A 17,623-nucleotide genomic window follows, 5' to 3' on the forward strand; every position below is an offset into this window, starting at 1 on the left:
GTCTTTTTAGGGCCATACCCACGGCATATGGAGGTTCCCAGGCTAGGTGTCCAGTCGGAGCTGTAGCCACCGGCCTACAGCAACTCGGGATCTGAGCCGCGTCTTTGACCTACACCACAGCTCACGGCAACGCCAGATCCTTAACCCACTGAGCGAGGCCAGGGATTGAACCCACATCCTCATGGATGCTAGTCGGAGTCGTTAACCCCTGAGCCACAATGGGAACTCCAAGGACCTTGTTGTTTATCCATCCTATATATAATAGTTTGCATCTGCCAATCCCAAACTCCCAATCCATCCCTCCCCTACTTTCTGCTTTTATGTCCAGACTGCTCTAGATAATAAATGCAGGCTATAAAGCTGTTTACCAGGAACTGTTGTGACATAAACTAGGGCTATTGGGAGATCCAAACTCAACTGAAAAACTCTATTGCCATGAACTTTGCCCAGGATATTGGAACCTTTCTGGACTTTAGTTCCCTTGATGCTAAAATGGAAAACATTTCATCTATAAACTAGGTAATTATCTCATTCAAGGGTGCTCTGGTATTTGACAGGAGCATGACACCAGCTTTACAGATAATGTCATGAAGTTTTCTGCTATGGGAGAGCTCGGCAGTGCATTTATACACTAACACCCCTTCCCCAAGGGGGTTTTCTGTTGCAATTGATAATCCTATTATTCCCTATTCCCATAAATTACATTTGCATGAGGGTATCAGTCAAGTGACAATTTCTAAGTTGTGACGGTGTCTTCTGTTTGCAAAATTCTGTTGTGCTGTGTGGTGATGCCCCCTCCCCCCTCAATATCAAGGAAAGGGGTGCTTAGTCCACCTAAAAATTCCTTGATCACCTCATCCTGAGAGTAATCTCAACTTAATGTTTCTTACTTCCTACTGGAGGATGCACCTGTCTCAGGCTAAACACAACACTCAAGGTCCCTGAGACTCAAATCACGCTATATGCTAGAAACCGTCACATTCAAAATAAAATAACTGCGCAAAACCAAACACATCTCCACAACTATCTTTGGGCATTTTCTATGTAGGAAGAACTCCTTTCTTTTACTAAGGATAGTATTTTCTCTCTAGGAAACTGCTATGTTCTCTAATGCCTAAAAAATAAATGAACAAAACAAACTAGGTCTTACACCAAATAACACTCTCACTGCTTCTGGCCATGTAACCAGAACAGAAGTCCGCCTGTGGTCCTTGGGCTTCCAGCTTAATGCCTGGGAAAGCCGTTTAGAGAATTTGCTCTTTGCTGCAATCTCATTCCATTTTCCCATCCAGAATTTTTCTAGGTATGACATGTTCTAGACTTAATTTTAGCAAAGGGCTCTGAACTTTAAAAGCTCAGTCTCTTCATTAAAAGTACGTATCAGTGAAAGAAGAAAAAGGCACAGACTTAAAAAAAAAAAGAAAAAGGTTACTGTGAGCAGGGGGAGAACATAAGATACTATGGAATAAATCAGGATCTAAGGAAAGTTTTTGGTGTTGGAAAATATGAGCAACGGTCTGGCCAAGAAAAGAAGCCAGTAGGAAAAGAGACCAAGACCAGAGCACAGCAATAATGATGCAAGATCCCAAAAGACGTGGTGGGATCAGTAGCCCAGTGGAGAGAACGTAAGCTCAGAGAAAGGAGTAGAGGGTCACTCTTTAGGACAAGAAGAAAGGACGTAAAGAGTGACAACAAAGAGAAAATTCAATGCGAAGGGAAGTTAGAGAGGCACTTTGTATTGACAGATAACAGGGTGTTCTGCCAAGATTTCCCATGGGGTCTCAGGAAACACGAGGCCAAGAAACATTAGAAACAGCCAGAATAGGTCAGCAAAGGAGTTCCTGTCATTTCGAACGAAATTTTACCAAGGACTCTTGCAGTATCTGAGGTCCTTAGGAAGTAGCTCATGTTCTATGAAAAAATGTAAGAGAAAATTCCAACAAGCAACTCAACTATGTAAGGCTAAAAACAAAACTGTCTTATTTCTTCTTAGAATCTCCTCCATCCCAAAGCTGCTCATCATAAAAACCTGGAAACAAAAGAGTCAGAAGTAGTTCCCAGCTCGAGAGACGTCCGTGAGTCTCAAAGCTCATGTGTGAGTACAAGATGCATTTTACTCATCAATAAATTTTAGAAAGTTTGCTGCTAAAGAGTTGGGATTCTTAATCTCCATACTTGAAAACCTTAAGGTCTATGATAGATCCATGATGTGGCCTTTGCCCTCAGATTTTTAATATAACAGTTTTATTGAGATATAATTCACATAACATACAGTTCCCTATTTAAAATGTACAGTTCAACGGTTTTTAGTGTTTTCAGAGCAGTATAGCAGTCACTGCAATCAATCTTACAATGTTTTCATCACCCACAAAAGAAACATCATATCTTATGAGTCACTCTCTGTTTTCCTCCAATACTACCCTCCCTCTGATCCTAGGCAACCACTTGTCTACATTCTGTCTCTATAGATTTGCCTATTCAAGCTTCCTATAAAAACTGAAGTGTTTTCGGAGTTCCCATTGTGGCGGCGTGGTGGTTAACGAATCTGACTAGGAACCATGAGGTTATGGGTTCGATCCCTGGCCTTGCTCAGTGGGTTAATGATACAGCGTTGCCATGAGCTGTGGTGTAGGTTGCAGACTCGGCTGGGATCCCGCGTTGCTGTGGCTCTGGCACAGACCAGTGGCTACAGCTCCGATTAGACCCTTAGCCTGGGAACCTCCATATGCCGTGGGAGCGGCCCTAGAAAAGGCAAAAAGACAAAAACAAACAAACAAACAAAAAACAAAACAAATGTTTTCATGGAATAATGTTTTCAAACCTCATCCACATTGTAGCCTATACCAATACTTCTTCCTGCCTATTACAAATAATATTTTATTGTACAGATATACCACGTTTTACTTATCCATTCATCAGTTGACCGATATTTAGATTATTTCCACTTTCTGGCTATTATAAATAATGCTGCTATGGACATTCACGTATAAGTTTTTGTGTGGACATTAAGTTTTCCATTCTCTTGGGAATACACCCAGGAATGAAATTACTCTAACCTTTTTTTGCAAGGGCCAAACTTTCAAACTTTGAAATTACCAAAGCAGCTAAACCATTTTACATTTTCACCAGCATTGTATGAAGGTTCCAATTTCTCTACATCTTTGCCAATGCTTGTGTTCTGTTTTTTAATAGTGGTCATCCTAGTGGATGTGAAGTAATATTTCATGGTGGTTTTGATTTGCATGTCTCTGATAATGACATTGAACATAATTCATGTGTTTACTGACTACTTATACAACTTCTTAGAGAAATGTCTGTTCAAATCCTTTACTTGTTTTTTAATTAGGTTATCTATCTTTTCATTATTAAGCTGTAAAAGTTCTTCATATATTCTAGAACAAGTTGCTTATCAGATATATGGTTTATAAATATTTTCTCTCATTCCCTGGATTGTCTTTTTTACTTTCTTGATGGTATCTTAGGCCATACAAAAGTTTTTAATTTTGATGATGTCTGAAGCCTTTCTTTTCACTGGTTGGTTGTGGGTTTCTTGTCATATCTAAGAAATCGCTGCCTAATCAAAGGTCATGAAGATTTACAACTCTGTTTTATTCTAAGTGTTTACAGTTTTAGTTCTTACATTTAGGTCTTTGATTCACTTTGAAGTAATTTTTATATGATGTGAGGTGGGGGATTATTTTTATTTATTTATTTAGTGTTAATGTCTTATTTTTCTTTCTAGTCCTTTTGGATGTGTACCTAGAGGTGGGAGTTTAAATTCACTTCTTTGCAGGTGTCGGATCCCGTTGTATAAGCACTATTTGTTGAAAAGACTACCCTTCCCCATAGAATTATATGGGGAACTTTGTTGAAAATCAACTGATTGTAATGAAGGTTTATTTCTGGGCTCTCAATTTTAGTCCATTGATCTATGTTTATCTTCATGCTAGTATCAGATTGTCTTGATTATTATAGCTTTGCAGTAAGTTTTGAAATCAGGAAGTGTGGTTCCTCAAAGTTTGTTCTTCTTTTTCAAGGTTATTTGGGTATTTTGAGTCCCTCAAACTGCCATGTGAATTTTAGGATTTGTCAGTTTCTTCAAAGCTGCCAGCAGGAATTCTGATGGGATTGCATTGGATCTTCAGATTAATTTGGGAGTAGGGCCATCTTGACAATACTCCATGTTCCCATCCATGAACAGGGCACAGCTTTCTACTTATTTAGGCCTTTGTTAATTTCTCTTGCCAATGTAACTTTCAGAGTTTAGGAGTTGTACTTATTGGGAGTTCCTGTTGTGGCTCAGCAGAAAGGAGCCCAGTAGTATCCATGAGGTTACAGATTCAATGCTTGGCCTCACTCAGTGGGTTAAGGATCCTGCATTGCTGTGGCTGTAGCACTGGCTGGCAGTTGAAGATCCAATTTGACCCCTCGCCTGGGAACTTCCACATGCTGCAGGTGCCAGCCCTAAAAGGCAAAAACAAAAACAAAAACAAAAAAAACCTTGCACTTATTTTATAAAATTTATTACCAATTATTTTATTATTTTTAATGTTATAAATGGAATTATTTTTCTTAATCTCTCTCTCTCTCTTTTTTTTTTTTGTCTTTTTGCCTTTTCTAGGGCCGCTAGCCATGGCATATGGAGGTTCCCAGGCTAGGGGTTGAATCAGAGCTGTAGCCAGTAGCCTACGCCAGAGCCACAGCAACACGGGATCTGAGCCTCGTCTGTGACCTACACCACAGCTCACGGCAACGTCGAGTCCTTAACCCAGCAAGTGAGCAAGGCCAGGGATCGAACCCACAACCTCATGGTTCCTAGTCGGATTCATTAACCACTGAGCCACGATGGGAACTCCTTAATCTCATTTCCAAATTATTCATTGCTAGTGTATAAAAATACAATTGATTTTTATATAGTAAATTCGTGTCCTGCCAACTTACTGGACTTGCTTCTTAGTTCTCACGGTTTTTTAGTGGATACCTTGGGATTTTCTATATACACCTGTGTTGTTGTTACTTCTTCCTTTCCAGTGTGGATGGCTTTTATTTCATTTTCTTGCCTAACTGCCCTGGTAGTACCTTGTTGAATAGAAGCAGCAAAATCAAACGTCTTTTTCTTGTTCCTGACCTAAAGGGAATGCCCTCTGGTTTTTTGCCCTGACACATGCCACCCCTGACATAGACAACTCTCACTGGGTAAATAAACTAGGGCCTGGCATAGTATAGTCATTCTTCCTTGTTATTTAAAATTCCCTAAGATGGGAGTTCCCGTCGTGGAGCAGTGGTTAACGAATCCGACTAGGAACCATGAGGTTGTGGGTTCGATCCCTGGCCTTGCTCAGTGGGTTAACGATCCGGCGTTGCCGTGAGCTGTGGTGTAGGTTGCAGACGCGGCTCGGATCCCGCGTTGCTGTGGCTCTGGCGCAGACCAGCGGCTACAGCTCCGATTCGACCCCTAGCCTGGGAACCTCCATATGCCGCGGGAGCGGCCCTAGAAAAGGCAAAAAGACAAAAAATAAAATAAAATAAAATAAAAAATAAATAAAAAAATAAAATAAAATAAAATTCCCTAAGATGATGGTAAAAGTGTAAATTGTGTAAGCCCTATTATGGGTGGTTTGACAAAAATTTATCTTACAAATGAACATTCCCTTTCTCCTAGCAATTCTATCACTGGACTTCTATCCTACGAATACATTGGCCTCTTACAAAACATGATGTATGTACTAGTTTGGTCAAAGCAACATTGTCTGGGAGTTCCTATTGTGGCTCAGTGGTAAGCAAACCCAGCTGGCATCCATGAGGACAAGGGTTCAATCCCTGGCATCACTCAGTGGGTTAAGGATCTGATGTTGCCGGGGGCTGTGGCGTAGGTCGTAGGTCGCAGATGCAGCTTGGATACTGAGTTGCTGTGGCTCTGGCGTAGGCCGGCAGCTGTAGCTCCAATTTAACCCCTAGCCTGGGAACCTCCATTTGCCATGGGTGCGGCCCTAGAAAAGACCAAAAAAAAAAAAGCAGCACTGTCTGTAACATCTACTAACCAACAACAGGGGATGGACTAAATGAAGTGTAGGGCATTTGAACAATGAAATTGTATGCAGTTGAAAAAAAAAAAAAAGGAATGTGGAATTTTTCTGTATATTGATATAGAAACATCTCCAAAATACATTGTGAAAAAAACCTAGATGCAAAAGACTATTTGTGACCTTGTATTTAAAAATGGTGAGAAAATGCATAAACAGATTTGCTTATGCATATATAAAGACTTTGGAAGAAAACATTAGAAAATAGTAATATTGGGTACCTATGGGAGAGCAGCCAGGATTCTGCAGGACAAAAGTAGGAAAAAGATTTGATTGCAAACCTTTGTGTACTTTTTCCATTGGAACTATGTAAATATGTTACCTCCTCAGAAAAATAAGATTTAAAAGTGAAGAATAAAATCAAATGCCATAAAAGCCAGCAAGTAGTTAATAGCAAATAAGAACCTTCAAAAGACCGGAAAGAATTGGTGCAGGGTGGTATCAAGCGTCTTGACTTCCTCAGATCCTAGGTTCTTCTTCTGAGTCTGCTGCTAACTAGGAACTTGGAGACATAAGTTGCTTTGATTTTTCTGGACTCAATTTCGTTGCCTGAAAATTCTGGGAGCCCACTCGTTTACAGCCTAGTTCTGAGGGCAACCGTATGCCACGTCCTTTACGGCCATTTGAATCTCCTAGGCCACTCCACAAAAATAAACTATTTCATTAAAAAATGAGATAAAGAGGGGAGCTCCCGGCATTGTCTCTGTGAGGACGCAGGTTTCCATCCCTGGCCTCGCTCCGTGGGTTAAGCAAGCTGCAGTGCAGGTCCAAGATGGGGTTCTGATCTAGCACTGTCATGGCGGTGGCGTAAGCCTCAGCCCCAGCTCGCATTTAACCCCGAGCTTGGGAACTTCCATATGCCACAGGCGTGTCATACAAAGAAAAAAAAATTGGAAAGAGAATTACTGTATGATATAGCAGTTCTACTTCTGAGTTTATACCCCCAACAACTGAAAGCGGAGTACACTGGGCTGAGATACCCCCCACAAAATTCACATGTTGAAGTCCTAACCCCCAGTGTCACATACTGTATTTATAGACAGGGTCTTTGGAGAAGTATTTAAGTTAAATTATGGTCATTATGGTGGGTCCCTAGGAAATGTGGACATTGATGCACAGAGAAAGTTATTCCCATCCACGGTCGAACCCAAAGCCCAAGCTAGAGAGAGGTTCAACTTCTCCATCCTAACCACTAAACTGTTTTGTTTTTGTTTTTTAATTTTAAGTCAGGAAAAAACACCATTTTAAAAATTCTTTTCTATCATTTCCAAACTCAGATTGTCTTCAGATGATTTCGTTTTCCAAAAAAAAAAAAGCATTTCCTTTGTTTACCTGCTCTGGAGGTAGAAGCTTTCTTCAGAAGGCTACTTGAGTTTCTCCCTTTCCTTGTCTGTCCTACCAAGCTTCATATTCCTGCCTTGTACTGTGGCCTTCTATTTTGGGATCCAAAAAAGTAAGCATGTAATGGAACTTTTCCAAAATCCCCAGGGGCTACGGTGACAGACGCCAAGATAGCTTCCTCCTTCTATGCCAAAGACTATGATTTCTGAAGTTAAGTGTATGACTGCTTCTACCAATTGCTTCAGTGTCCACAAGCTGTTGGGCCAGAGCACTGGTCTCTGAAAAGCCTGAAACCAGTACCGTCCCAGGGGTGAGACTCCGCAGCGAGTCCTGCTCTCGCTGCGTGCCAAGTTGCAAACAGGTTGGGGCTGGTGGGGAGAACGGAATGTCCTGTGACAAGGAGGAGGGGCAAAGAGGTGGCCACAAGCAACAAGAGGAGCAGCCACGCTGTTTCACGTGCTGGGGAACGAAAGTGAAAGAACACAAGGGGGCCGGGGGAGAGATGCAGAAATTCCAGGAAATGCTACTGAGTTCTTCAGAACGCTGAGCTCTGAAGAAAAATAAGCCCCGTGCATGGCCGAATGACTTTTTTTTTTTTTTAATGACTTCTTAAATTTTACAAACAAATAAGAAAGCTTTCAACTTGGGAATATCAGGTTAACGCTCCAAATCCCTCTGTACTGAGGAAGAGCAAACACCAGGAAATTGTTCAGCCAGAGACGTATTAGAGAAAGTAAAAGCATATTCCTTGGGCTTAGTGCCTCAAATATTCTCACAATAAGTCAAAATCTGCTATATAGGCTCCAGGGAACTCTTCAGATTCTGTGGTGGCACAGAAATTCTGTTCTATTGAATAATGCTTTGAGTAAGTAGGCCATTAACTAGGGCTAAGACTTAAAAAAAAAAAAAATAGAATAAATAGCTACAGCTATTGGAGTAGTCTCTTTTCTTGCAGAATGCAACCTGTTCTAGATATTCTGGCAGAGGCTGTGATCACTGGCCACACCACATTTCCTTCTGCATATTTACCTGACCACATCACTTTTTCAGTGAACTGAATGCTTGTGCAAGCACAGGCCAAAACACAGCTTAATCTGCCCTAGGAAGAAAAATGGAGACACATACATTTAACCTGTAAATCAGCTCAAAACCCCTCCCAGGCTTTATCCTCCGGGCTTCGGAGCACTCACCTCCGTGGTAGCTAGGAAGCAGGCCGAATGAACTTTAGAATGGCCAGGTAAATAACCCAAGGTATCACAGCTAGATAAGAGTGCAGCAAAGTGTGCTTTGCTCAGATCCTGAATTGTCCCTGCTTGACCATTTGCAGGGGAGTGTGTGCACGGCGCAACTCTCCTCTCCATTCCCAGTGTCCCTCCAGCCACCACCTGCCCAAGTTCCCTCCTAGATGTGGCTTTCCAATTCAGCACAGGCTCTGAGCAGCTTCCAAAGAGATGGAACTGACGGCACCACGGTCTTTGGCTGCACCAGAGGCCCTCTTCCACCACTGGATTCCTGCCCTAAGAGTCCACTGACACTTGAGGAACCTGCTGGGCCTGCTCACATGCAAAACCTGGGGCCCAAAGCACGTGAGGCCACCTGGGGTTGATAGGGATGGAGTAGGATAGTTACAAAGGCAGTTGTAGAAATCCCAATAAGGGACCAGAGATAGAGAGGGAAACCTAGGGAACTTTGGGAGATCACGAGAGTTAATAATTGCTCAGAAAAAGCCATCAGGATGAGGCAGCCTTGCCTGAATAATGGAGGCTCTCAGGTCATTGGGTGGGGGATGGAGTGAGGCCTGCATTCAGGTTCAGATGCAGGGCAGGTGTTTAAGGAACACCCTTCTGCTGATTTGAATAAGTATCATGACAGTCCTAGTTTGACCTAACAGGGTCAAATACTCTCTTACTGGATACCAAGGAGGAGCTACTACCCCAAGAAAGAGGAAGAGGTGGTCTTTTCCCACCCCTACTCCCCCTGTATTATAAAACTATAGCCCCCCTAATCCTCAGGGCAGAGCCTCCTCACCTGCCTGCTTCCACCTCTCACAAGCGTCCTATCTTAATAAATCTATTTCTTGTCTATCACTTTATCTCTTGCTGAGTTCCTTCTTCAAGGAGGGAAAAGAACCTGAACCTCAAGTCCAGACACTGGGTGAGTGATTCTAATTTAAAAACTGTGGGTTCCAGGTCCAATCTGGGTTCCAGCTAGGTTCAAGCCATAAGTGCTGTCAGTTTCCGCATCAGTGTTGGATGGGAGCAGATGAAAACCCCCACAGTCCTCTGGGCACCCAGTTCAGAGACACATTTCAGATGATCTGATGGTGTTAAACATCAGTTGTCCCTGGCAGTGACCACTGCACTGGCTTTCCCTCCTTCCCTGTTTCATCCACCCAGCCCCTCCTACTTTGCCCACACCACAGCCACAGCAACACAGGATCCAAGCCACATCTGTGACCTACACCACAGCTCACGGCAACGCCAGATCCTTAACCCACTGAGGGAGGCCAGGGATCAAACCCACAACCTCATGGTTCCTAGTCGGATTCTTTCCTCTGCACCACCGTGGCAACACCCCTCCTACATATTGATATCACACAGACAAAAGAGTGTCTTGCACCCCAGCCTCTATGTCAAGCTTTGAGTTTAGAGTCAGTAGGTAGCAGAAATGTGGGCCAAAGCACAGGAGGACTCAGCAGAAGTGCAAGTGGTGTGCAATCGGCCTTCCCCTCAAGCCATGTAAATCAGCAGATCCAGTGGTGCTTGAGGTGTTCTTGGAAGAATGCATGACTCACCTGTGGACATCAGCCAGCCTCCTCCTCTCAGTCACTCCAGTGCTGGCACAAGGGACCCATGAATGGAATGGCTCAGGTGACAGGGAAGGAGGCCTTGCAGGGGTCCAGAAAATAGGCTCCCTCTTACCTAAGGCTTAGCCATTGCCACTGCTGATGCCCAGTCAACCAATAGCAGAGACAGATGACAATCCCTACAGCACCTTCGAGGATAATCGGCCAGCACCTTGGTGGAAGGTTAATTAACAACAGACCACTTCCACCCTGAGGGGAAGGAGGAGAGAGCAATGTGCTTCCTGGAATTCGTGCTTACCACTCCAAATAGGGATTTGCCTTCTCTGCACGTAATGCCTCTGCAAGCACACAATCCGAGGACATCAGAAAGCCTAACCTGGAGTTCCCGTCGTGGCGCAGTGGTTAACGAATCCGACTAGGAACCATGAGGTTGCGGGTTCGATCCCTGCCCTTGCTCAGTGGGTTGACGATCCGGCGTTGCCGTGAGCTGTGGTGTAGGTTGCAGACGCGGCTTGGATCCAGCGTTGCTGTGGCTCTGGTGTAGGCCAGCAGCTACAGCTCCGATTCGACCCCTAGCCTGGGAACCTCCATATGCCACAGGAGCAGCCCAAGAAATGGCAAAAAGACAAAAAAAGAAAAAAGAAAGAAAGAAAGAAAGCCTAACCTATCAGCATGGTATCCCACATGACAGTGTTGCAAAACAAAGGGACTGCTGTGTGTCAAAGGAGGCCAACACTGAGTGTCTGATCAAGGAATCCACCAATTTGATCACAAACCTCATTGTTCAAAAGCAGCCACGAAACTGAACAGTGGGATGGCCTGTTAAAGGCTGTTAAGGCACCAGCATGAGAAAAACAACCTGGATTTGTGCCCCACCCCTGGAATTTCCACAAGGAGACTTGTTTCCTTTCAGTGGTCAGTGGTGTACTGGTGTACACTAGATCTGGGTTCTAGGTGTGCTCGTTGTTAATTGGTATTATTACTTCTTGGCCCTTTTCTTCCATCAGTCACTCACAGGTAGGAAATACAGAAATGTGTGTGCACATGTACACATACAGACATACAGATATCATATACCTGTACATTAAAAATATGCATATGGGAGTTCCAACTGTGGCTCGACTAGTTAAGAACCCAAAATAGTGTCCATGAGCAATGGGTTCAATCCTTAGCCTCATTCAGTGGGTTAAGGATCCGGCTTGCTGCAAGCTGCAGTGTAGGTTGCGGATGTGGCGGTGAACTGTGGCGTAGGTCACAGACGCAGCTTGGTTGCTGTGGCTATGGCTGCAGCTCCTATTTGCCCCCTGGCCTGGGACCTTCCAAATGCCCTGGGTGTGGCCCTAAAACACACACACAAAAAAAAAAAGGCAGGTAAGAGAAGGCAGCCTTGAGGGATGCGGGATGAAGCCAGCTGCCACCTCAGGGCACCTGGATGTCAGTCCCACTGGGAAAAGTGAGGGAGGCGGGGTAGGGCACACATCTCAATTATCCCATCTGAGGGGTGAGATTGCTGGGGTGTTTGTACAGCAACTATCACCTTAAATTATAAAGGACTGCTTGGGGTTGCTTGCAGTGTAGATCTGGTGTTGCTATGGCTGTGGCATAGGCTGGCAGCTGCAGCTCCAATTCAGCCTCTAGCCCGGGAACTTCCATATGCCACAGGTGCAGCTGTAAAAAGCTTTTTTAAAATGTGCGTATATATTCATCTGCATATGAACATACATGTATACATCAATGTGTATATTTTAGACATGAATTGATACCAACCAACATGGTCCATTGCAATCCATCCCCAAGAGTGCCTTTCACTTTCTCTTATTTGCTCAATCCTATAATACATCTGAAAGAGTGTCAAGGCAGTTTTCTTCACACTACTGTATATTTCTCGTTTTAAGACTGATGACATTTTGCCCCAAAGCTCCCTAGCAGAATGGCACTCCTGTCTTATTTGCCGACAAAGTATCACATACCTGTGCCAGAACCAATCTGGCAAAAGACTCCGGGCCATTGTGATTGGCTCAGACCAACCATGCTCCCCATCACCTCCACCAGGGCGATGGGGTCTGGGCCTCCCCTCAAGTCACATGGAAGAGGTGACATACCTGAAGAAAATAGGGCTTCCAGTAGGAAGAGGGAAGGATAGCAATATGGCATGGATTTCAGAGCAGCAACCAAATGTATCTGCCACCTTCACCTACAACCCACAGAATGGACTTGGCAACAGAAATCCTCTGAAATTATGTGGAAAGTTTTCTTTGTGCATCACGTACATAATTTTCCAGGGAAAGGATCCTCAGTAATCATCTCTCCAAGGGCTCACAGACCCAAGAAAATTTTAGAACCGTTTTTGTTTTAAACTAGCCCAATCCTTCCTCTTAAATTTACAGAGAACAAGAGGCTTCCAGGAATTTAAGCCCTAATTCAGAATTTGCACCAGCCTCGTTTATCACACCTCTGCTCTTAAAGCAGGAGTTGGAAAACAATGGCTTAGTCTTTGTCAAAGCACAAAAGCCTGTCTCAATTTGAGTTCTCCTTGTGCTTGTGCCTAGAGACTGACTTCTCTGACTTTGAAGGCAATTAAGGGGTGTTAAATCCTCATCGAATTAGCCACACTGCTGTTAGATTCTCATTCTTCTGAAGGAATGGGAGACAGAGGGAGTGGACAAAGGAATGACGGAAACAGAAGTGCAAATTGTCATGAATAAGAAGAAAATCTATGACTTAAAAGCCAAGGAACAAATGCCAAGGCAGCTTGTCAGTTTCAGTGTGTTTTCAGGATTTTATCCCGTTGGCCCCAAATGCATGGCTCAGAATCCTAGACGTAGCACTGCCATCTGGGACAGCTGTGGTAATAGAGATCAATTTGCCCAGAGCTTTCAGCTTTTAGGGCTCCTTCAGCAGCTTACTACAAAGGCATACTATAACATATAGGCATCTCCTGCAGCCAGTGTGGAGTAGTTTAAAAAAAAAAAAAAAAGCTTAGTATAAAAAAGTTTAATATAAAGGCATCTACTGCAGCCAGCGTGGGGTAGGGAGGGAGTGGTCTGTTAGAAAGCATGTGCCCTTGGGTGTGGCGTCTACATTTTTGCCAGGCAGACAACTGCTGTGCAGACAGAGATGAAATCACGGAATCTAGATTTTGCTTCGCCACCTCGGCCACAGGGTGACCCTTATAAAATGATCCTCCCAACGGGACACTTTGGAGAGTGGAAGAGGATACCGTTGAGGATTAAACCAAGACGAGAGGTGTGAAGAGGGGCAGTCCCAGCCACGCAGGTGAACGGCACCCCGCTGGCTCAGTACTAGCTCCTACTCTCCTCTGCTTTGGTCTCTGTCCTTCATCCAGCCCTTCGCATGGATCTTTTACTGTGTTAAACTCACAGAGACTACTAAAAAGTACTTGAATTTAAAGAGCCAACCCTGACACACCATCACATGGAGTCCTTGCCTCTCTTCACTCCAACATGACTCTGGCCGTCTTGGGCAATAGCCATGTTGGTAGCCTTGCAATCGAAATTAACTGAGTTTACGCTAAGGCATGAAGTCCATTTGCATGCTTTGGTTTTAAACCTTTGATTCAGAATACATCCAAGTGACTCACTAGCCTATTTTGGTCTTGGGAATCGAGCTGTATTCAGAAAGTCTTGCTTTAATCACACGTACCAGGGTAGACAGAGGCCCTCCTAAGAAACCACTGGAACATCTGCCTGAGGCCGGGGAATCAAACAGATCTGATGGGGCACCCCTTGAAAATGTCTCAAGCCCAGATCATATGCTTATACTTTTTTTTTCTTTTTCCTATAAAACTTTAATGTTAATTATAAAATCAGATAACACTGTCATGGTATTAAATATGAAATACACAAGACAGCACTCCCCCGGGGCACAGCCGACGTGCACTGTGTTCACAGTGGAATTTTCCCACCTTGAGAGGATAAAGTGAAAACAATTCTTACTCCCTGGAAAACATATGAATATCAGCTAATGTACCAAAATTTCAGAATCTTTGTTTAACCTACGAAGAATACATTTCTGAGGCTGCAAACTCTAGTTAAGATAACCATATGGTAATAAATCAAGGTGGAGCAGGAGATGGGGAATAACATAATTCCTGCCCTCTGCCAAAAATATAAAATAAAATTTTTGGCTGATTTTGGAAAACTGTATAAGGCATATTCTTAATACTTCAGGTTAATGTACATAAATGATTTTTTTTTTTTGTCTTTTTTTTAGGGCCACACCTGCAGCATATGGAGGTTCCCAGGCTAGGGGTCTAATCAGAGCTACAACTGCTGGCTACACCATAGCCACAGCAACGCCAGATCCGAGCCAGGTCTGCTTCTACAGCTTACAGCAACACCAGATCCTTAACCCACTGAGCAAGGCCAGGGATTAAACCCGCAGCCTCGTGGTCCCTAGTTGGATTCATTTCCACTGCACCATGACGGGAACTCCCATAAATGATTAGTAAAGTATAAGAATACACTTTAATTCATCTCCAAATCCTCTCTGGGGTCAATAATCATTTATGTACATTAACCTGCATTCTTTAAGTCCTCTTGGCTAAAAGAAACATCTCAAATCTAGAACTCCTGGCTTCTAGCTTCTTCATCCCTGGCTAAAATAAAAAATAAATTTTAAAAGATCCCTAAACACCAAGACATAAAGAATAACAGATTACTTTTAAAAACAAATACCACAGATTTCTTGAGTTCAAAAGTAGGAAATATTTACTATAAATTTTTTAAAATAAAGATAGGTATAAAAGAAGAAAATTAAAATTACCCAAATAAATTCCAACCAACAGGTAAAGCCAATATTCATATTTCAGTGCATGACTTTGCAGACATTTTTGTTCACATATCTGTAACTATATATACAAATGTAGATCTAGAATGGTCTCCTAAAATTAAGACATACTGTGTATGCAGTTTTAACATTGCTTTTATCCCTTAGAATTTTATTGTGAATATTTTCTGCACACACTAACCAGAGTTTCGTAAACTTTTTTTAGTTGCCAAATATTTCATTCAAAGCCCTACAAACACCAGTTGTGAAGATGTCTGTTTATTTGTAATTGTTAAATGACCAGTTGCATAGCTAGCATGCCTTAGTAGCAAGTGTGAAATATGTTTGGCTCTTGAAAAAAAAAAAAAAAAAAACCAAGTTGAACGATATGCTAAGTCACTCAGCTTTACAAAACTTGGAATCAATCCACTTAGAACAACCTAAGACCTCTGAAATGAATAGAGATCAAAATCTGAGTGGTATCAGATACGCTTTTTTCTAAAGGCTGATCAGAGAACAGAAGGACATGCTCCGGAAGGGGAGATTTGCTAGATCTTACAGCTTCTGGAGAAACAGATGATAATTTTAAAATCATATGAAATCATTGATCTAAACATTTGTGTGCTTTCTACAGGCTTTGCCCTGTGCCAAGTAATGACGACACGACGATGACTCAACCGTTATCTTTAGTCTGAAGGACTTTACAGTGTATAGGGTGATACAGACTCAAAGCTGACACCTGAATGCTTGATCCTGCTGTGATCCAGCTGTGAAGAGTGGGCACAATGAAGCAATAGCCGTCAATGAAGAGTAGAATAAAAATGCATGTACACTGAATTGATTTATTTTTCTACTCCACTTTGGTATTGTTTGATACATGGTCAATCAGTTAATCTGCTAGGATACTATTAAATGCAACCAACATTTATGTGCATTGATGGTGTGCAGTCCCTGTGCTAGGTGCTATGGAAATGAAGACAAAAGAGGCATGGCTCTGCCCTCAAGGAACTCACATTTTAGTAGAGATTACAGATACAGAACAAGTAAGTGCACAAGGGGTCATAGGGGCATAAACGGGGAGCCCTGGAGAACTTGAGCAGCTAACTCTCCTGATTGAGGGTGTGTCTCAAAGCTGGTTCCTGGAGAAGTGTGCATGGGAGGTGGCAGAGGGGGCGAGGGAGAAAGAAGAGGAAAGACATTCCAGTCCAGGAAACGAGCAAACTCCAGTCAAAAGCAGAGAGGTGTGGTACAGCTATAAGGAACAGGTGAGGCCACAGTGCAAAATCCTGGGCGGAGTGCCAGGAAATGAAAACACAGGTAAGCAGGTAGAGCCATTGAAAAGTTAATTGGTATGGTCACAGTTCTGTTTTAAACCATGACTCTGCTTCATACGAAGAAATAGAAGGCATGAGGGGAGACCTCCCTTGTCTCCCATCCCAGGGTCACAAAGCATCCCTCTTCTCCTTCTCCCCTTTGATATAAAGTAGGCATGCCCCTCCCATCTAAGGCCAGCTCCTCTACTCGGCTCTGGATCTATCCGTCCACTCTCGTCCGAGGAAAGCTTCCAGTACTTGAGGTGTTCCCTCTCTGACAATGCTCCTCAGCATCACCATCATGCTCTTCTTGCCTGGTTTAGTCCCATCCATAAAGAACTGCGCTCTTGTATCTGCCATAAAGAATGCTTCGCTTCATTCCACGCCCCCCTCCAGTCATAACCCCAGTTCGTTAAGAGCTGTCTACACACTACTACGTTGTTTTGCCTTCCGAACATCTCTTTTGTTCGCTCCGCCTGCCCTGGTATGCTCACTGTTGCCATCACACCCCCGATAAAGCTCTTGTCAAAGTCACCAAACATCCCTGTGGATGCTTTTCTCATTTTAGCCACACTCTGTGCTAGGCAGATGAATCCCCACTCTCCGAAGACTTCCAGGTCCTAATCCCCAGCATGTGTGAATATGTTCCCTTCCATGGCAAAAGAACTCTGCCAATGGGGTTAAGGGTAAAGACCCTGAGGTGGGGAGATCACGTGGAACACACGAGTCCTTAAAAGTAGAAGAGGAGACAGAGGGCCAACGTCTTCATTGCCTAGAGGACCTCCTCTACTCGGTTGTTCAAACCAGGCGTCCCTAACCTCCTCCTGTTCCTTTGTCCTCATGTCTAATCCAACAGAAGACCCATCGATTTTATCTCCAGAAGTTGCTCTGCATCTGCTCCTTTCTCCACGTCTCTTGCTACCACCTGAGTCTCCACCACCATCATCTTTCACCTGGACTCTACACGGTCTCGACACTTTCTCTTTCATCCTCCTTTAAACCATGCTCCACAAAGCAAGAGTGTTAGTGAAAAGTAAATTGGATAAAACTGCTCCTGGGCTTAGAATTCCTTAAGGGATTCCCATGGAACTTAAGAGAGTAAAATGCACTCCTGCCTATAGACTATTAGGCCCCATGTGGTACAATTCCTGCCCGTTTCTCTGATCCCATCTTAAACCACTCTCTTGGATGGCTCTATGTCGTAATCATCCTCTTCTGGTTTCCAGTTTTTTTGAGCCCACCAAGCTTTTACGTACTTCAGGCTCTTAGCCCAAACTACTTTTCTGCCTGGA

General features: G+C 43.4%; 1 protein-coding gene and 1 long non-coding RNA gene across 2 annotated transcripts in view; one reads left to right on the top strand and one right to left on the bottom strand.

Moving 5' to 3' along the window:
• The window catches only part of MAP2K6 (mitogen-activated protein kinase kinase 6), a 127,173-nt gene that overhangs the window by 61,180 nt on the left and 48,370 nt on the right, over positions 1-17,623 (bottom strand). The window lies entirely within an intron of this gene.
• LOC106505399 lies at positions 234-15,946 on the top strand. Its single transcript, XR_001299802.2, has 2 exons — positions 234-2,095; positions 15,653-15,946. It is a non-coding gene; the product is annotated as an uncharacterized LOC106505399 (long non-coding RNA).

The sequence above is a fragment of the Sus scrofa genome, chromosome 12 (assembly GCF_000003025.6).
Source record: "Sus scrofa isolate TJ Tabasco breed Duroc chromosome 12, Sscrofa11.1, whole genome shotgun sequence".
In the NCBI taxonomy this organism is placed as follows: Eukaryota; Metazoa; Chordata; class Mammalia; order Artiodactyla; family Suidae; genus Sus; species Sus scrofa.